We start from the raw sequence: 22,920 nt of genomic DNA on the forward strand, positions 1-22,920 counted from the left end.
CAAATTCTTTTAACTTTTGTTTATCGTGGAAGGTTTTAATTTCATCTTCCATCCTGAAGCTTAATTTCGCCGGATACACGATTCTTGGTTGGAACCCATTTTCTTTCAGTGTTTGAAATATGTTATTCCAGGATCTTCTAGCTTTCAGAGTCTGTGTTGAGAGATCAGCTGTTATCCTGATTGGTTTACCCCTAAATGTAATCTGCTTCCTTTCTCTTGTAGCTTTTAAAATTCTCTCCTTATTCTGTATGTTGGGCATCTTCATTATAATGTGTCTAGGTGTGGATCTCTTATGATTTTGCACATTCGGCGTCCTGTAGGCTTCTAGGATTTGGGATTCTGTCTCATTCTTCAAGTCTGGGAAGTTTTCTCATATTATTTCATTGAATAGATTGTTTATTCCTTTGTTTTGGAGCTCTGTGCCTTCCTGTATCCCAATGACTCTTAAGTTTGGTCTTTTAATGTTATCCCATATTTCTTGGATATTCTGCTCATGGTTTCTTAACAGTCTTGCTGAGCTGTCTATGTTCTTTTCAAGTTGAAATACTTTGTCTTCATTGTCTGATGTTCTATCTTCTAAGTGATCTACTCTGCTGATAGTATTCTCAATTGAGTTTTTAAGTTGGTTTATTGCTTCCTGCATTTCTAGGATTTCTATTTGTTTGTTTTTTATTACCTCTATCTCCCTGTGAAATTGGTCTTTTACTTCCTGGATTTGTTTATGTAGTTCCTTGTCAAAGTGATCTTTCATTGTCTGATTTTGCTGTCTCATGTCTTCCTTGAGACTCCAGATCATCTGAAGCATGTATATCCTGAACTCTTTATCTGACATTCCATCTGTTGCAGCTATTACCTCTTCTAACGTTGAGTTGACCTGCATTGCTTGTGGTCCTTTCTTTCCTTGTCTTTTCATACTGCTCGCGTTTCTTTCTGCTTGGTGAAACTGTTGTGTTTTTGAAATTTTCCCCCTATTTATTTATATTGCTCTTGTATAGTTGGAAAATCTCCCTTGCAGGGCGGGTAGTAGCTGTGCTCCTCCTCTAATTAGGGTGATCTGTCTACCACGCTGGTTGGTCGCAGGTCTGCCCACCCTGCGGGCGCGGGTGGCTGCTCTGCTCTGCCCCCACTCCAATTGTGGTGACGTAACTACCACGCCCTCGGGTCGTTGGTCCTGATCCGGATTTGGGCGGCAGCTCTGCTTGGCCCCTACTCCAATTGGTGTGACATGTCTACCACGCTGGCAGGGCTCTAGGCCTGTTCCGCCGGTGGGTCGCAGGTCTGCCTGCCTTGCGGGCTCGGGCGGCAGTTCTGCTCAGCCCCCACTCCAAATGGGGCTACCTGACTGCCTCTCCAACGGTCGCTGGGCCTTTTCCGGACACGGGTGGCGGCTCTGCTCCACCCCCACTCCAATCAGTGTGACGTGACTGCCTCGGTGCTACGTGTCAACCACGCTGGCTGGCAAGCTACCGGGCCTGTCCTGCCAGTGGGTCGCAGGTCTGCCTACCTTGCAGGCTCAGACAGTGGTTCTACACAGCCCCTACTCCAAATGGGGTGACTTGGCTACTGCGCCGTCGTCGGGTCGCTGGTCCTGTTCCAGGCGTAGGCGGCTACTCTCTTCGGCCCCAGCTGCAGTTGGGGTGTCGTGATACCACGCTGGCGGGTCACTTGGCCTGTTCTGGGCGCAGGCGGCAGCTCCCCTCTGCCCCTCTGGCCCCCACTGCACCCAGCAGGACCCGGACTGAGAAGCAGTTACCGCGGGGTCCCCGTCCCTGGGCCAAAGCCGCTCCGGGAGCCAGAACCCGGCCTCTCCGAGCCCGGTGCACGCTCCACTAGGAGCAGGCTCCAAGGAGCGATCTCCACGGGTTCCCCAGCCCTAGGCCAAAGCAGCTCCGGGAGCCAGAGCCCGGCCGCTCCAAGCTCTCCGAGTTCGGTGCACGCTCTGCTGGGAAGAGGCTCAAAGACGCAGTCCCCGCGTGTTCCCCAGCCCTGGGCCAAAACTGTTCCGGGGGTCAGAACCCAGCCACTTCGAGCTCGGTGCACGCTCCACTAGGAGCTGGCTTCAATACGCAGTCTCTGCGGGTTCCCCAGCCCTGGGCCAAAGCAGCTGTGGGAACCAGAACCCGGCCGCTCAGAGCTCTGTGCACACTTTGCTAGGAGCGATCCCCAAGGAGTATTCTCCACAGGTTCTCTAGCCCTGAGCCTGAGCGATCTGAGAGACGCAGGCAAATGCCAGCCTGAAATCACCTGTTCCGTAGCTGAATGAGCTGAGATCAGTAGAAAACAGGGATGATTACATCAGCTCTCCAAATGGCGGCCGCTGTCCTCCTCCGTGGTCCGACGGGTGTCGAGAACCGAACTGGACCGCTTCTCTCCTCCGTCTCAAAGCCAGAACTCAGCACTAAGCACGGCCATTGTGCTGCTGGCAGGAGGCCCCAGAATCCGCATCGCTGCACCCCCGCTCTGGCACCTCGCCGCTTCCCAGCGCTCTCAGCAGACTCCAGCCGAGGGGCGATCCGCCGATCAGGCATTGCGGAGAAATCGCCCGCGTCCGAGCCCCCACAGCCAAACCTCGTGAGATGGAAATCCCTCTACTAGATTCTGGAGCACCTCAATGTCGCTGGAATTTCCCAACAAGACAGGCTTCAGCTGTTTCACCTCGTCTTTCTCCCGCACAGTGACGCGGCGCATGGGGGTGATGCACTCCCTTCGCCGCCATCTTCAATCCCCCAGCTAATGAACTCTTGAGATTGATTAATATTTTTATTTTTCCCCTTCATTTCTCTTCTTAAAAATTATTTCTTCTACATTTGAGAGTTCCTTGATCATATCACACTTCTATTTAATGTTTGTATTTTAGTTTTATATATTTAATGGACAAGGATTCTTTCTCATTTGTGATCCTTTCTCATAGTAACCTTTATCTATAATGTGGACTAAATGTTTCCTGTCTGTCTTTGTGGCAATTATATTTTTTTTTAAAAGTTCCTTTCTGATTTCCCATGGCCTCTGATTCATCTAAGTCCTCCTTCATCTGTTTGTTTTGTTGGGTTTGGTTTCTATGTCTACACTGCACATTTTCCTCGAATGTCTTAGGATTCTTCTCTGTTCATCTCCATTTTGACAGAGTTGATAAAATGTTCATGGAACTGTGCATATAAACAGAGGTGGTGACTAGTAGGGGTCACTGTAGGGCTCTCAAATTAGGACTTAGATTTTCAATTGAAAATTTCCAAATATTTACTGGACTTTTTGTCCAGTGGCCATTCATGGAAATAAGAAAACAACAACAAAAACCCTCATATCTCAGAGATGGAGCTAGAAGGTGGATGTTGACAGAACAGCTTAGGGTTGAGGACTGTCACCTTAGTAGCAAAGGGAGAAAATGGGGTAGGGGAGATAATATCAATGTTTCCTAGAGCCCCACCTTAACAGCCCTCTTCTGTTTGGTTTCTTTAAGGAACCGACCTCCTTCTAACTTGTTTGTCCATCCCTCTGCATGTATATGTGTATGGAGGGGGTACTATAAAACATGCCTGACTGTACATGGAGCAGAGACTTGGATCCAAACCTTCCCCTAACCTCTACCTTCACTGAACCTAGGTCCTACAAGTTCTGAACCTTTCTGGGATTTTCAGGGTCAATTGGCTCATTTCTTATCATTTCCCTGATAACAAGTGCTTAGATTTTTCCTTATCCCACTGCTTGTATTTTCTATGTTCCAATTTTCAAAGATGGATTAAAATCTTTTACCCAGTTGTCTTGTTTCTAGTTCTCTTTGTCTTTATGAGGTAATAGTTATGGCACAGGGAAGGAGAGTGAGATGTTCAATATGTGTCTATATGCCAACTAAACCAGTCCCAGGCTAAAAGAAAAGCTGCTTTCTAAGTAGTATCCTATGAGTCAAACTGCCCTGCACATGTGATCAGGGGAACAGAGCAGAATGTCATCTCAGTCACCTGAGTAGTGCTCTAAAACTATTTAAGGAAGTTCCATTCCTTAACTACTTGCCTTTTTAAAATGTCAGCATCTCTTTGAAATAGGTTCTTAAAATATCTGACTGATGTTTTCTCAATTTGTCAAAAGTCAATGCACATGAGAGTGAATTGTGTTCAGCAATTATTCGTGGTTTGATGCTTATGAAAGTTAACATGTGCTTTTCCTGAGCCAAGCAGAGACATCATTCATAATGTGTAATATGGTGATGAGTCAGTTTTTTTAAGAGAGAGAGAGAGAAAGAAGAGAGAGAGAGATAATTTTTTAATATTTATTTTTCAGTTTTCAGTGGACACAACATCTTTATTTTATTTTTATGTGATGCTGAGGATTGAACCCAGCGCCCCGCACATGCCAGGTGAGCCCGTGATCACTTGAGCCACATCCCCAAGCCCCATGAGTCACTTTTTAATGCAATTCCATTGTCAATGATAAAATTAGTCATCTTTCCCCTTTCCCCCACTTTTATACAACTCAGTAAAATAGGCAAAATTGTAGTTTGACCAGAAGAATAAAATGGAACTTCAAATCCTGGAAAAGCAGGTGTCTGTTATCTGAGTAACTGTCATAAAGATATGACATTTGGGGATAACAATGTTATGATAATAGCTTATATTCCAATTCAAGTATTTTGATGAGTTTTAAAAATATCTTATTTAGAAAGATATTTATAGCCTTATGTAATAGGTATTATCTGTGTGCTTACATGTGGAACTGAGGCTCAATGAAGGTCCAGAAGAAATTTGGACTCAACTCTAAATGTCTCTAATGTCCAAATACTTCATAGTGCTGTTGGGAGTTATGAAAATGACATTCATTGGTAAACCCTTAAAAAATTATTGGGGACTCCCATTGAGAGTCATCTGTCCATATAGTGTTAATTTTACTCTGTTATCTCACCTCAGGGGAAGAAGTTAAGATGTATGGTAGATTTCTGATTTTCAGTAATCTCAAGCTCTCTTGAAGGTATAAGCTTATCTGTAATTTATTCTACCCTATTTTTTTTCTTTTTCTGATTTTTAGAAAGTCCAGCAGAGGTTTGGGAGTGTATTCTTAGATACCTAATGAAAATCTGACTCAGAAAGTCTTCATTTGAAGGATGTATAAATCTCTCTGTGAAAAATCCTTTTGACTTCAGTTTTCTCTACACAGTTGAAAACACTTTTATGATAGGGTGGTTTTGCTACAATTAAACAAACATCCTATAAAGAAATTCAACTTGTCAAAACTGGCTTGTTAAATAAGCTTGGAACCATTATCTGAATAACAAACTAGATCTGAACTTGGATAGCAAGCTTCAGTTTTATGGGTCTTCCAATGACCTCATTGTTATAATAAATGAGTACATCAGGTTTCCTTATCCATCAGGAAAGTCCTACACTTGGTGTTTCGGATGACTCAGAAAACACACAGAGGCCTCCCATGCTGAAAGATAAGCTTTTTCTGGATTTTCTCCATCCAGTGTCCTTACAGATACATGCCAAAGGAACATCATCTTGAAGCCAGGTCCTAATGGGAAAATTCCTGTGTCTCAGTTCATCGAGGCCTCAGATCCATTACCTCATGGTGAGCTTGATCCCTCCTCTCTTTCTCTCTCTCTCTTTAATTTTCATGAATATGCCACATGCACCAGTATGTAGCCATCTGGGAGCATCAGCACTTACCCATGCAGTCCTTTCCCCACACCGCTATAACATTACCTGGTTGCAAAGACATATCTCAACAAGTGTTAGGTGTTGGAAGAGGAGAAGGCAAAGACTATAGCCCTTCATTCCCCCTTCCAGATTATATTAGGAGAAGAAAATAAGAGGGAAGCATTCTTGATACTGGACTCTTAGAACGGTCATAGCAGCCATATGACCTTCAAGGTTGTACCTCCTATCTGTGCCCTAGGCCAGGTGTTCTCAACCCAGGGATGGTTTTTCCATCCTTCTGCCTCTGCCTCCATAAATATTTGATAATGTCTGGAGAAATTTTTGATTATCACAATTAGGGGACACTACTGGTATCTAGTGGGTAGAGGCTACACTTTTTTTGTGATGCACAAAAGATTATCCAGACCCAGATATCAATAGTGCAGAGGTTGAAAAACCCAGTTCTAGACTCAGAGGTGAGATGACATGATGGCAGGGTATAGTCCCTAGTTTCCCAATCCATAAAACACTTACTAGTGCTTTTATGTAACCAAGATTGTGCTCAATATTGAGGGAGATAAAAGGAAATTTTGTTGGATTTAAAGAGTGAATAAAGTATAGTGGGTAAGAGCAATGATTCAAGAGCCAGATTTCCTGGATTCAAACCCCAGCTTTATCACTTAGGAGGTATGTCAATTTGAGCAAGCTTCATATTTCTTTGGGTATTATTTTCTCATCTATGCAATACCCCAGAAAATACTAACTACATTATGAACTTATTGTGATGATTAAATTATTTGTATCAGGGCTTTGAATAGGCTTGTCACAGAGTAGGCACTAAGTTTTCTCTCCCTCCCTTTTACCTGTCTCCTCTCTCATTCCCACCCCCCCCCATCTCCTCCTACTTCTAAATATGACTGGGACACTTTCTGGGCCCTCAGACAAGAAGAGGCCTAGCTGCCATACAAAGGGAAGACCTGGCATGGAAAAGTCCATGGTCAGGTTCTTTTCTAATATTCTATTTCTGAATTTGTTAGGAGTCTTGGAAAAATGACTTAAATAACAATTCAGGTCTCTGTTTCCACATGTGCAAAAAGAGGATATTCGCAGTTGTCACATCACAAGATCCATGAGAAGTTCAAAATGAGATAGCAATTTAGAAAATGATCATAGATTTGAACTTTGCAGATACTATGTTATATATTTCATAGCTTCCTGCATTCTTACATCTCCAAAACTGAAACAAAAGCAACAGTAAAAACTATTCATTTCCCTTGCAAATAGTGGAACTAGAAATGTTTCCTTTATTTAAGTCTCAAGATTTATTTTTGGATATAGGCCAGTGAATTTTAACAGTTCTGTTAAGGTACTTAAAATAAATATCACAATGACAGTTGTCTGGTTTTAAGAGTTGGAGGGAGGGTAGAGAAAGCATGTCAATTATTCAAGCCAATTAGTTAAATGCCTTCAGGTAAGCAGATAGCTGCATATGGCACATTTACTGAGTATGTCAGTTTTCTGTCACTGCAACAAATACCTGAGATAATCAACCTATAAAGAGAAAAGGTTATTTTGGTTCACAGTTTGGATGTTTCAGCCCATAATTGGTTTACCCTGTTGATTTAGGGACTGTAGTGAGGCAGCACTTATCTCAAGTCCAGGAAGTGAAAGAGAGGAAGGGGCCAAGGTCACACAATCCCTTTAATGGAAAAGGGGTCCCAAGGACCTGCCACTAACCTCTACCTCCTAATGATTTCACCACTTCCCAACATTGCCACACTGGGGATCACGGGTTTAACACTTGGGCCTTTGGGAGCTGCAAACCATAGGCCTTCAGACTCTGTCCTTTGGTTTTTCTGGCTTCTGATGCTAAAATGCAAAGCATCCCCTGTGTTTCCTAGTTTTCTTTGGAATTGCTGATCTTAGTGTCCACTAGCTATGTCGATAACCTCACTTCCTAATGTTCCTCTGTATGGATCAAAGCCCAGGGTTAGATAAGCAGAATGATTTCTAAGTCCACAGACTCTCTCTCCCTTTCTTTCGTCTTATGTAAGAGCACATGCTGTTTTCTGTGATCTGTGATCAAGGAAATGTGGCAGCTACACCTCATTGACAGCACCAAAATCACCGACCAAAGTCAATGACTGTTGTCAGCTTTAGGTGAAAGGAGCTGTCAAAGTGAATCATAATGGACACATGTCAATGTCATAAAGCTCTCAATAGAAATACCAGAGAAAGGAAGCATGACTCTTTGTAAAATTAATTGTTCCAACTGGGAATTACAGAGGATTAAGTGGGAGTAATTCCTACATTGTGATTGTGCTAGTCACTGTTCTGCTAGGATAAAAAGAACCTTCACCTCTAAGGACCAGTGCCCTTCTTGGATATTAGTGTTTGTTTTTGCCAGACCTCTTATTTCCACTGCTGAAATCTTCCCGTTTGCTCATTTGGTCATCAGAGTTCATTTTTCCTTGTGAACTAGGTAGCAGCAAATATGGGTGTCATGGGGGTGATTTGAAAAGTCCATGATGTGATAAAAGGTGTTCACAAGCAATTCCACCACTGGGACAAGTTGGGGAGAGATGTCTCAATTTCTGTGCCAGAAATCTTGTAATTGTTTATGATGAGGGCTACTATGTCCTATGTGTGCCCTTTGAGGGATTCTCCCCCCCACCAAACCCAGCTTTGTCCATAGTTCTATTGTACACTGATTTGTCCATGTGTCAAGTAAAAGGGGCCAAACTAAATTTCCCATCCATTATGCAATGTGATCCCCACTCAAAGCAAAATCAATCTTTATTTGTCATTTCCCCCAGAGGCCTAAAGGACTATGCCATTACAGTTGCACAATGTACACATGGCCCCATCCCAAGGGGCAAGAAGCAAAGCCACATGATCTAACTCTAGGGTGACCTTTCAGAGTTTCCATTAAGATGCTTGAAGGGTTTTTGCTTAATTTATCCTCTGGCTGACTCGATTCTATGTCTTAGACAATGGATGCTTTTATAAAGAAAATGCTCTTGGCTTGTAAATCTTTATGCTTTTATTTTTTATTTTTTAAAAAAGAGTCCACAGCAAATGTAAAAATTGATTTCCTTGGTTGTTTTTTCTTAATTCCAAATAATGCTGTGTGTACTGTTGCTGCCTCAAGGAGCAGGAAGACCATAATTTACCAGATGTGAGGCTATTAGGCCTTCATTTCCTGAAGCAATGAATTAGCAACTCTTTTTCCCTGTCACAGAAAATTGTCACCAAAATAGTCCAAGACACAATGGCAAGTCCAATTAATGTCTTGTTTCTTCAGGAGAGTCCAGATGAAAGATGAATGGACTGAGTGAAAAGAAAATTGGGTCAGAAATTACAGGGTTTCAAAGACCAGGAGGGGGCAGGGAAAGAGCTACAGTAAACATTATTTGATTTTATATATTCCATATCATAAATGTCTCCAAAATTACATAAAGATTACCTTTTCCCACTATTCAAGGTGAAAGATCATAGATGAAAACTTTGCCCCAATTCTCTGGAAGGAAATACTTTAATTGCACTTTAAAAAGTAGTTATAAATAGCAGCAGAAAGTTACCGTTCGAGGGTGGAAGATCTGTTTTAGTTGGAGTAGTGTGAAGCTAGAGTCTAGAATTCTGAGTCTTAGGATTAATATTTGGAATACTGTTTTATACATACATTAAACTTTATAATATTTTCACATATATTTAATTCTGTGCTGTTGTTTTTATATTTAAGATGTTAATAATTTTAGAAGAAATATACTAATTTTATTTGCCTATAGCTCACCTTAATGGATAGTATGTTCTTGACCTACCCTACAGCAATATCTTTAATATTTTAGATAGACTTATATTTGTCAGGTTTCTGTCCCTAGAATCAAATACATAAGTAATACAGAAAGATAAAAGATATATTTTAGCTCATGGTTTGGAAGTTCTAGTCTATGCTCATTTGGCCCCATTACCTTTAGCCTGTGGTGAGGTAGCACATCATGGCAGGAATCTGGGGGGGTCCAAACAACTCACCCCTTTATAAGCCAGGGAGCAAAAGAAAAGGAGAAAGGGCTGGGGGTCCCACTATCCCCTTGGGGCCACACCCCAAATGACCTAAGACTTTCCACTCTGTCCCAGTTCTTAGAAGTTCTGGAACCTCCCCAGAGCACCACCTTGCCAAACCGTTAACAAATAGGCCTTTGGGGGATATTCAATATCTGAACCTTAGCAATGTATAATTTGGTTTTAGGGAAAAAAATGGTCCAGAATGTTGCTCTTTTCTTTTGATATTGGAAAATCTACTTAAAATTTAATGAGAAGGATATAAGTCAAAGTTAATACAATAGAGTTAATACAATATAGTCCACATTTCTGAATATATAAAGAGTCATTATGAATGTGTTCCCCTTGTTTGTGCATTTAGTTAATAATTGTGTCTCTGCCACACAAGATTACAGTGGACACGCAGAAGAGGTGGGGAACATAGTCTGCCATGGAGGAACTTGAGAAATCTGTGAGCAGAGTGGAGGGATGCACCTGAAACTGTGCAGAGTAATTACCAGGCATCCCACAGGGGAATCAGAGCCAGTGTGGTGGTTATAGACCTTGGAGTCAAGGACAGAGGGAATGAGGAAAACAGGGTGAGACTAGCCCGGAGGAAAGTCTTGCATTTCTTTTTCTTTTCTTTTTTTTTTTTTTTTTGCGGGGAAGGGTACCAGGGATTGAACTCAGGGGCACTCCACCACTGAGCCACATTTCCAGCCCTATATTGCATTTTATTTAGAGACAGGGTCCCACTGAGTTTCTTAGTACCTCACTTTTTGCTGAGGCTGGCTTTGAACTCGCGATCCTCCTATCTCAGCCTCCAGAGCCACTGGAATTACAGGCATGTGCTACCATGCCTGACTTACATTTCTTTCCCTAAAACATTTTCCAAAATGAAGAAGAAAGATTGGGTAGAAGCCAGCAATGGAGTTTGGATCTCAAGTATAGAGAAAAATAAGGAAAGAATAGAGAACATAGGTTGAAAACCATGTTTGAAAATTATAGGTCCTTTTTTTCTCTTTTTAGAATTATGTAAAGGTTTTCTTGACACTGAGGGGACAGTAGGAATGATTTAGGAAAACTAACTTGCACTGCTTGGGTAATACCAAAGGAGAGTTTTCTTTTGAGGATCCTAAAAGCCACAAAACTAAGTTTTGCATGCTTCAGGTTTTCCCCTGGTGAGTGATAAATTTGACATTTTCCATTTTATCATTCTGGGCCTCCTTCTGCACCCCACTCTTAGCTCTGAGAATCTAGTCAGGCTGCGGGACTTCTCCATAAACTGTGTGCATTTTCCCCTTCTGAATTAGGGCATACTTCCACAGTGCCTGAATTCATAAGTGGAACACACACATGTGGCATTGTTGTTCAAAATCCTTCATAGTTTCAATATCTGGATCAAATTCTATACCCAGGTTCTTTTCCATCCCCTTTCAGCTACTAATATCGGCAAAACTAATAAAAACACACAACAACAACAAAACACTCTGGTGTTTGCTCACATAGAAACAATTCCGTTTGAGAAGAAAGAACATATAAAGGGGACAATAGTCTCGAACACAAGTTCAAAGCCACATCAGGAGCCCCCAAGTCAGGGCATAAATGCTGAAGAAATTAAGCTTGTTAGTTTAGAATTAAAAATGTCCCACCCCAGTCATTAGCCATTTAATTCTATCACAACAGTAAATCGAATCTTCCTGAGTTGTCGTCATTAGGTGCCTAAGGAAAACACAATTAAATCAAAGTCAACACACTTTTATTTATTTATTCAGAGATTTGGGGAAAAAATGATATCACAAGGAGGGTTCTGATTATGAATGAAGTATATTGAAAACTGTGTGTTGGCAGTTCCACATGACATCATATAATAGATACAAGAAGGATTTTATGTTGATTCAAACTACTATTTTATTATAGTTGTATCGAATAAGTCAAGCCTCCTCTTAGAGACTTTTAAAAATGTTTACCTTCTCTAGGCAATTACTTAACTTTGCAATTATCCAGAAAGTGAGCTCATGTGGAGACCAAAATATAGTAAATAATCTTAACACATGGTATTAAAAATCAGAATTTCCATCTGCTAGTTTTAAATAGCTTTGATTTCTTTATTGATATTCCCTGTATATTGAGTCATTATCATCATTTTCTGTTCTTTAATATGTTCTTTGACTATATTAACAGAAGCTGCTTTGAAATCTTTATTAAATTCAATTTATATTGCCTATCAGGGTAATAGTCACTGATTGCTTTATCCAACCCTTTGAGAATGGGTCACATGCTTCTGCTTTGTAGCATGTCTCTAATTTTTTATTATTGAACACTGGTTATTTTAGATAATATAATAACCCTGGTTCTAATTTTAGTATTTTTTCCTCCTGTTTCAGTTGATGTTTTTCTTATTTACTAACTTGTTTCTTTTTCTTTTCTTTTCTTTTTTTCTCCAAAATTAGCTAGCTTAGACTCAATCAACAAAACCTATCCACCCCATTCTTGCAGTTTGTTGCTACTAATATCTTTGCTCAAAAAAAATTCTTTTTTTTAATTCTTATTTTCATTGTTCAGCTTGCTTTCTTAGGGGTGACCGGCCAATGATTAGTCACAGTTTTTTACCTCAGCACCTCCTGTCTCTAAGGTTTTTACTCATGGATCTACGTTCCGTTTGGTGAGTGTGTTCTAAGCCTGCACATTTTTCCAGTGTGCCTTAGTTCTTATTTTGGCTGGGTCCTCTCGAGTCTCTGCTGCATGAGTGCACAAGCTCCAGACAGCCAGGATGCATGGAATACTTATCAAGGTCCTCAGTGATGATCACATTCCCAGGATCTCCCTAGTTGAGTGCTCTGCTATTCCACTCTCCTCAACAGGGACTGCAGAAGTTGGGCGAGGAGAGTTGCAGACCTTCCTAGACAGCTGTTGAGTGTAAGATATCCTCCCTCAAACAAAGTCAGCCTCCAGCAATAGCAAAACTGCTGGTATTCAGACTGCCTTAAAAGATTTCTAGGTGGCCAGGATAATTTTTGTCAAATTTGTCCATCTTTCTAGTTGTTAAGAGGGGGAGAGGATTTGCTGATCACTTTATTCTTTCATAGCCAAAGTTCTACCTCATTCCTCATTCCATAGATTTTTTTATTTATCTGTGGCACCAGGTATCAGTACTTAGCAGGTAGCCATCCATCACCACACTGGAAAAGTGGTCAGATATCTGGCCAGTGAGTCTGAAACATAAGTCTAGGAAGAAAGAACAGTAGTAGCCTTTTAGTTTTATAAAATATTAAAGGTGAACACTAGCTAATCAACTTTACATTTCTCAATTAAATGTCCAGTCTTCTAATCAGCAAAATTTTTCAAATGCATTTCAGTGTACAACAGGAAAATAATTTCTTAAAAGACTATATACTCTTTTAAACTCATAGAGCAGGTTGCCTATTTAGGAATAGAAAAAAAATGATGAAGGAGAAATTTTTTTAGAAAAAAAATGCTTAATCCAGCATGAACCAGTGAACACACATTAAATTCCCCTAGTGATGTGGTTTCACTTTTTTTGCAAAGCTCAAAGAATCTTTATAAAATGTCATTCAAGAGTGCCTAATAAGTGAACAGATAGTAGTGTAGAAGAATGGATACATGTTTTTTTTCTCGTTTCCCCTTGTCACAATGCTTCCCAACATCTCCAGCTATGTGAAGTGTGTGCTTTGCCATACATTTAACAGATGTAGCTGCTTTTCCATCTGGAATCTGCTCCCAACTTGAGGAACATCTAATATGGTCTTTATGTTCCATTTTCCATCAGCAATATCTAGCTCAAGATTCAGACAAATCTGGTACTCTATCAGACTTCAGCTGTTAACCAAACAGCTGAAAAACAAAAACAAATAAAAAACAAACAAACAAACAATAAACTTCATAGATATATCCTTGCCACTTCTGGAAGATAATAATTTGGGTAGTTTTACTATTTCTAGTTGCATTCTTATTTTTCTTCATTCTTGAAAAAGTGATTATGAACATATTTATAATATTATGCCTTATGTATCAGAGATTTTCTGCTTTCTAGTATATTTACTTATGATTTATGATATGTTTATAATCAACACATCTTGTGAAAAATGAAAATATGGTTTATCAGTTGAAATCTCTAGGAATAAAAAATGCAATGGGGCAGGTGGGGTGTGTTCCAACTATCTGTTAGGCTGATGTATTTATAAAACAAAGTAATCATGTCATAAAATGAGCATAGATTGATTGAGCAGGATGTAAAGCCCTACAAAAAAAATCTTTTAATGTGAACATTAAAATGGCCTTGCATTAAAGCATAGGTAAGATATTAATCAGACTTTTTGTCCTTTCTGTTTACCCCTTCTGAGTAAGAAAACTTAGGCGACTCCTATTCTGTTATGCTGTGCATTACCACACTATTTCCACTACCTGTGAAGTCTGTGAGCTGGATCATTTAAAAAGAATTAGTCACTATATTAAGATTTTTTTTTCTGGCATGCCTCCATCCCATGTTTTGCTATTGCTCTAATGTATTTTCTTATTCAGTGGCAATAAAAATCAGTTCAAAACATACGCTACACAAGTAAAAGCAGCTTGCTTGAATCATGCTTCCCTCCTGATCCCCAAAAGTCCTATGCAGAATCTTCTGCTCCCTTGTTTTCTCTTCTAGAAAACAGAGATTTCTGAGCTCCTACTGCCCATGCCCTCCAGTTTTTGGATATGCCCTTCTCTAACAATCATCTCTGGTCAGTTTCCACTTTCAGATAAACCTGGGCACACAATATCTTTTCCTACCAATAAACCTTTGGAAAAGACAGCCCATTGTGGCTTGTCACATACAGCTGGTGACTACCATGACTGACAGAGTCACCTATTGACAATCAGCCAAAGGAAAGGGGGTTTAATTACAATGGAAGTAATTAGGCTGTGAATAAACAATGATTTCACAGGCAAGCTGGACCACATACATTGCTACGAAGGCCCATGAGTACCTTGGGGGCCAAGTCATAAACCCCATAAAGCCTTCTGCACTTAGCACAGCACCTTACACAGGGTAGGCTGTGGGTTTCATAAACATTTGGTTAATGGATGACTGAATGAAATGGATGGGTGACTAAAGAATACTGAAACCTCCTTTCATGTGAAATCAACAACAGTTTCCATGAAATGATGTAGAAAAATACGTACCTTTACATAGGATGCCAGGGTACATATTTTTCAAACTTTTCTAGCCTTTATAAATAAAATTCTTCATTTTTAATTTATCCAAGCGTGTAACTCTTTTGATCAACAAGCTGTCAATTGTTTCTTGTTTCACTCAGAGTAGCAGTAAAAGTACCTATAATGACTATAAGACCCAGCATAAGCTCACTTGAACTTTCTGTTTGTTACATTTCTTATTTTAGATTTTATGCCTCGTTTATGCTTATGTCTTAAACCTACATGGGCCCCCTTGATGTTTCCTGAATGCAATAGGTACGTACCTAGAGGCAGTAGGGCCTCTATGCTGCCTATTCTGCCTGCTACTTTTCCCTAGCAGGCCACATGGTGAATTCTTCACCTCCTTTTCATATCACCTTGACCATCCTATTTCGCACATACCCCAAACACAACCCTGCTGATCACTTACAGTTCTATTTTTTTTTCTTGACACTCACCACTCACTAATATAATACATAACCTATTTACTATGTTTTTGTCTGACACTTGTGACCTGACTCTACTCCTACACTAGAACATAAGATCCAGGAGGGCAGGAATCTCCTTATGTTTTCCCCTGCCATGCCAGTAACAAAACCTGGCAAATAGGGGGTACTTAATAAATGTTCATCAAGTAAGTGACTTATGACTGATGGAATAAGTGTTTTTGAACAGTGACTATGTTAGGAGTTGAAAAATGAATGTGATTTGTTCTAGTTGTTCCTCAACTAAGCTACCCATCAAAATCACTTGGAGCCCTTGTTAAAATAGATTCAAATTCCAATTTGATGGCCAGAAACATAGGGGAGAAGGAACTGAGATGATTTTGTTAAAGGCCCTGAAAGGCAAAGAGGACATTGCCTGGGGGTCACATCCATCTAACTTTAAGCCTCTACTCTGTAGTTTATTAGCTGACTGTGTGATCCTGAACAAATTACTTGCTGAGCTTTATTCTCTACCAGCTTGTTTCCTCATCTGTAAAATAGTGGCAAATATTTAACAAATGAATAATTGAATGAAAGAATGGATCAAAGGCCCTTAAAGGTGTATTTTATAACTATACAGAGAGATTAACATAAATGGCTATTAACAATATTAATTACATAGTTGCCCCTAGGCATCATCATATTTGAAAGAAATAGCAGAGGCATGCATATCCTGTGCATCTATGCAACTTTCTTGTCCTCACAAAGGCTAAGTTTGCTGGGGCTTCATCCAGGCATGAACTATTTAATCTCTGTACTTGGAGTAGATGGAGGTTGGCAAACTCTGGCAGGTTACTTTGTTGTTATTGACCCTGGTCATAGGTTCAATATTATTAGCTCTTTGGGAAAATTTCCCAAGTTTATGTGATGAGTACATTTGGATAAAAATAAATAAGTAGTATGTGGCCAGGGGGATTAATGAGTGGTCGTATTTGAAATGACCCTGTGTTCTCTTGAGTCAGTGATTGTGACATTTGAGATTTCTTCTCCAGTTTTGGGAAATAAAAAGAGAATGCATGCACTTGTTTAAGAAGAAATGCCAGGGTTTATTAATGTTCATAGGTAACTACCATACCAAAAAAAAAAAAAAGTTTTCCCATAACTTTGGAGTTTATTTTCACAGATTAATGGGGCTGGTATTTTCCAGCATTAAGTAATTCCTCCATAAATCTAGTGTGATCCTTCTCTGACATAATCAGTATCAGAGACCATATTTGCAACACTGTTTATCTTCTGACTACTCTCAGTTTTATCTGAATATTTGCATATGTAGTTTACATTTGATGACCAAGCATTGTTTTGCACTTTTTTGATCATGACATAAAAATTGTTGTATAGCTCTTGAATCACCATTTAATATTGACTTGTTTAAAATGAAAAATCCATGATATAGGAAAAGTATCATGTTTGTTATTTCATGGTCTCTCTGGGGCCTGGATCTGTGACTTCAACATAAGAAGAATGTAATAGACCTTTATTGTTCAAGTGATTGGCTTGCCATATATAATAACCTGCTGCTTTTAATCCATGTAATCAAGGAAAAGAACATTAGCTAGAAAATTATGGAAAGTTCTATATATACCCCAGGGCCACACCTATGCTGAGGCAGCCCCCCAGGCGTCCTTTCTCTTTAGACCAATTTATTGCCAATAACACTCCTCCTCTAAGAATCCAGAGGAAAAAAAAAGTAAAATTAACACAAGTGTATAAAAATTTTCAATATTAACTTCTAATACAGAGACAATTAGCTGCTTAAGAAAAAAGATACGATTATACATTATGCCCACCCTAACCAACAATAAAGCATATATTTTTTAAAAGACTCTTGGCAAAGTCATATGCACTGAAATCATAATTGGCACTACTGTTTTGGCCCTGTGACCAGTTTTACATCAGGGACTTATTTTCCAGTTTTTTCCTCTGAGTTGTTGTAATCATTTGCTCTAGTAGAGTCTAAATTGAATGGCATGCACAATAAATGTGCTCCCTCCTGGAGCTCACACAGGCATTGTAAAATGCAAAGGAAAACAGTGGGAGGCATTGAAGTGGTTCACACACTGACCTTTTAAAAACCAAGTAGGAGAAATGAACATCTAAAAGCCCACGTTTGTCAAGAATCCCACCCACACTACTCAGGTCTGCCACTGCCCAACTCAATCAGACATTCATTTCCACAGGTCACAGGGAGACACACCCCAAGGTCACTGGGGTCAGCCCAGATCCCTAGGTATAAAGCCATCAGGTAAGAACGAAGTCAGAGATGGAGAGTCTATAAAGTTATTTTGTCCAAGTTGGTACAATACTTAACGTTTGACCTTGCAATACAAATCAAGGGCAAATAAAGGGGGCCAAATAACAAAAGTTTTTTCTAACTGTTCATGATGGAGTTTACAGGGAAAATGTATTTTCCACTGATCATAATCTCCATTACATATGCCCAGAAAAAAAGAGAAGATACCTCTAAATCCCCCTACCCACCCAATTGGTGATCAGAAAATTCATTTTCTCTTTCTTTCTTGGATATTATCTCTAATAATAAATATTCAGCAATTAGAACAGAGTGACATTTTCATCAATAATGCATGATACAGACCTGGAAGTAGGATTATTCTAAAAAGATTCTGGTTCTAGAGATAACCATAGAGTGTTAATTTATAGAAAAGAAAAATGTATGAGATGACACAATGAAACAAAAGAACTAATATGCACAAGAAGTATGCTCATTTAAAAATTAGGATGGGAATTAATGAATATATCTAGAATACATTTGAGTAATTGAACCAATGCCCTGATAATTTCTAAATAATGCTACAATTTAAAATTTACTCTTAAAGCTCTTATCACTTCTGCCTTTTCTCCCTTAGTCATTAGCTGGTATCAAATAACAGTAATTTTCTAGCACATTCTTCTGAATCAGCTCCAGAAAATAAATTAACTATAATATATTTTGAATTGTTGTTCCTGTCCTGGAGTCATAGTTAGCAATATAACCCCCAATTTCCCCTATCAATATCTAAACCTGAGCAGATAATTATCACCAGGTGGTGAAGAAACAGAGAGGGCCATAAGGGATTTCGACTTCAAAGCTGCATTGTTGATGGATTAGATGTACAGGAACATACAGGTCATTTTAATATCCATGTAGAAATACAATTGAATTAATTTGAACATTATGTATGCTATGGGAGGTAATTATAACAAGTTTTTTATATGTATAATCTTACTCTCTAATAATGAAGACAGGTAAGGCTATATAGCCTTACCTGGATTAGCCTTACCTGGATCCTGATACGAAGTATTCTATTTTTCAATGCATTCTGTATGGTTTATAGTTCTCTTTTATGTTTTCTTTGTGACCAAAGGATCCTTGAAGGGCTTGTTTCTTAATTTTCAAATATTTATGATTTGAAATATTAATACTTTAAGAGGAAGTGACTCATGATTTAATTATTTTTAAATGATTTTAAAATGTCGCCTCTAGAATCTAATTCTTACAATTACTAAAGGTTTCTTTGTGTTGTTGTTGTTGTAAAAAACAAATGGTTTCTGAAAATATTCTATGGATATCCACAGAAATTCATTTTCCATTTGAAAATATAAAACTTTTTCTTTCTATGTACAAATATGTGTTAAGTGAAATTAATATGTTAAAATTCTTTAATGTATTATACTATTCCTCTATGATAGTATTTTTTAGAGCTAGTCTCTCTAATTCTGAGATATATTTTATTTTTCTGAAGCTTGTAATTTCATTGCAGTATTATTTGATGCATATAAGTTTTGACTATTGTTGTGCACTTTATTACGTCCTTCATTATTTTTATTAGTCCTTTTATCTTTCATTCTACTATATCTAATATTTGTATCACCACTTTATATTTCTATTCATATTTGCTTTAGTTATTTCTTTGACTTTTTTCCCACTTTAGTTGCATCCTTTCTACCATGTAGAGAATTTTTCAACACCAATGTGACTGTGTTTGACTTTAAAAAAATGTTTTTTTAGTTGTAGATGGACACAGTATCTTTATTTGTTTATTTTTATGTGATGTTGAGGATTGAGCCCTGTGCCTCACGTGTGTGAGGTAAGTGCTCTATTACTTAGCTGCAACCCCAGCCTGTGTTTGACTTTTAGTCATAAAATACAAACCATTTACATTTATTGTAGAGATCCATACAAAAGGTATTTATTGCTCCTATCTTAACTTTATTATTTAATTCTGAAAGTTCTACTACAAATTCAATTTTAATAAACATAGCATTTTAATCCCATTTAATAATCCTAATCTCTCATTGAAGTATTTGAAAGAATGAATCAATAATTTTGTCTTTTTAGAAAAATACACTGATAGCTGGCAATTGGGAGGCTGAGGCAGGATGATGACAAGTTCAAAGCCAGCTTCAGCAATTTAGCAAGGCCTTAAGCAACTTAGCAAGACCCTGTCTCTAAATAAAATATTTTAAAAAGGGCTGGAGATGTGACTCAGTGGTTAAGCACCCGTAGGTTCAATCCTCAGTAGAAAAAAAGGAAAGAAAAAGAAAAATACATACTGACAATGTCCCAACAGATTCTTTCCTTTTTCACCTTGTACTTCCCAAACACAAAACTCTGTAATATATATTCACTTCTCTCTTCTTGGTAAATGATGCCCTAATACCTAAGTTTTTCTAATATAGTTTCGTTCTTGTGGTTCTAAAATCCTATCATAATTTTCTTTTTTAAAAAATATTTATTTTTAGTTTTGTTTTTTTAGGTGAACACAATATCTTTATTTTTATGTGGTGCTGAGGATTGGACCCAGTGCCTCACGCATGCCAGGCGAGCACGCTACTATTTGAGCCACATCCCCAACCCCCTATCGTAATTTTCTTAATGAATTGAGTCCCTTCTGTAAAACCCCCTTTAAAGACACACATACAAATTCCTTATCCATGTAAATGTATTATGTTCTATTAATCTCTTAGTTTATTTTCTTTTTTTCTACATTTTTAAGGTCTCTATTTTGGTCCATTTTTTATTTGATTAGCACATAATTATTTTTCTAAAAATTTTTGTCAGGTGTGTTAGGTAGGAGACATTAAACAGTCCAACCAATTATGGTATTCCCATGATATAATAAATTTTTCAATGAAAAGTATCTACCCAGGAAGTATAATATGTTTCTCATCTCTTGTTGTAACTATACCCATGTGACTATTCTCAACAATAGTATGTGACCAGAAGTGATAGTTATTTCTTCTGGCCCAATGCTCTTTACAAAAGGTGTGTGACATTGTAGAAAAGATTGCTTTTTACCAAATTGTGTTTCTATAATTGAAAATCCATATATAGAAGACAAAAACCATATCCTTATAAACCTTGCACAAAAATTAATCCAAAGTAGAAAAAAGAACTATGAATTAGACCAGAAACTCTGCAACTGCTAAAAGAAAACATAGAGACAACATTCCAAAATACAGGTTCAGATATTTACTGACTTCCTCAGTCACACTTTTAAAATTCAGGAAATGAAACCAAGAACTGCAAAGAACTCAAAAAAACTTAATATCAGAAAAACAACAACAAATAATCCAATCAATAAATGGGCAAAGAAACTGAACAGACACTTCTCAAAACAAGAAATGTGATTGGTCAGCAAATTTATGAAAAAAAATGTTAATGTTTCTAGCAATTAGGGAAATGCAAATTAAAACTACACTGAGATTCCATCTCACTACAGTCAGGATAGCAATTATCAAGAATACCAGTAGCAATAAATTTTGGCAAAATTCTGAGGACAAAGGTACTCTAATACATTGCTGGTAGGACTGCAAATTGTTGTAACCACTATGGAAAGCAGTATGGGGATTCCTTAGAAAAATTGGAATGGAAAACCATTTGACCCAGTTATACCACTCCTCAGTCTACATCCAAAGGACTTAAAATCAGAATATCACAGCAATGTAGCCAAATAAATGTTTATAGCAGCTCAATTCACAATATTTAAGTTATGGACCCAACCTAGGTGTCCTTCAACAGATGAATGGATAAAGAAAATGTGGTGTATACACAACACACACACACACACACACAATGGAATATTACTCAACCATAAAGAAGAATGAAATTATGGCATTGGCTGCTAGATGGATGGAACTGGAGAACATTATGCTAAGTGAAATAAACCAGTTCCCAAAATATAAATGCCAGATATTCTCTCTGATATGTGGATGCTAACCTATAACAAGGAGGATGGAGAGCTGAAAAAAGAAGTCCATTGGATTTGACAAAGGGAAATGAAAGAAAGGGAGTTGGGAAGGGAATAGGAAGTATAACTTTCCTATCCTTGTATTTGAATACACAACCAGGGTAACTCTGCATCATGTACAATTATAAGAACAGGAACCTAATTGGGATAAGTTATACTTCGTGTACGCATAATATGCCAAAACACATTCTACTGTCACGTATATATAAAAAGAACAAATTTTTTAAAAAGACTTAATAAATGGATTGGTATCAAATTAAGAAGTTTCTGCATAGAAAAAATAGAGTTCAAAGCGTAGAGAGCCTACAGAATGGAGGAAGGAAGAATGAAATCTTTTTCAGCTACTCTTCTCACTGAAAATTAAAATTAATATCCATAATCTAAAAAGAACTCAAAAATCTTAAAACCAAAAAGGCAAAAAAAAATCACCAAATAATCTAATCATAAATTGGCAATGAGTTAAACAGACATTACTCAAAAGAAAAACAACAAATGGCAAACAAATATATGAAAAAAATTTCACTATCTGTAGCAATCAAAATTATACTGTTTCATCTCACTCCAATTAGAATAGTAATAATAAACTATACATATAATAATAAATGCTGGTGAAGGTAGGAGAAAAATGAATACTTACACAGCTGGTGAGATTGTAAATTAGTATTATCAGTATAAAAATTAGTATTGAGATTCTTTAAAAATAGAAAAAATGGACAAAAAACACCCAAGAGATGAAGAATTACAGTTGTTATATAAGAATTATTATCTATAACCAGGAGATGAAGAATACTTGCAGATGCTGGGTGCAGTGGCACATACCTGTAATCTGAGCGACTCAGGAGGCTGAGGCAGGAGGATATGAGATCAAAGCTAGCCTGAGCAAAACTGAGGGGCTAAGCAACTCAGTGAGATTCTGTCTGTAAATAAAATACAAAATAGGGCTGGGATGTGGCTCAGTGGCTGAGTGCTCTGCGTTCAATCCCTGGTGCCGTTCCCCCCTTCACCCCCTTAAAAAACCCCAGAATATTTTCACAGAACTAAACCATATATTTAAAAACTAAAATAACAAAAAACAAAATGAGGAATTTAATAAATGGTTTAGTGTCAGATTGAATATGGCTGAAGAACTGTAGGCAAACTGGAAGATAATGCTACAGAAAACATGCCCAATGAAGCATAGAGACTCCATAACTGAATAAGCATAGAAGACAAGGTAAAAGAAGGTTAGTTGCAGCACAAAAGAGATTCATCTGTGTAAAATTGGATTTTTTTAGGAAAGAAAGGAGAAAACAGGGCAGAAATAATACTTGAAGGGATAAGAAT

Source organism: Spermophilus citellus, assembly GCF_964194105.1.
Source record: "Spermophilus citellus genome assembly, chromosome: 6".
In the NCBI taxonomy this organism is placed as follows: domain Eukaryota; kingdom Metazoa; phylum Chordata; class Mammalia; order Rodentia; family Sciuridae; genus Spermophilus; species Spermophilus citellus.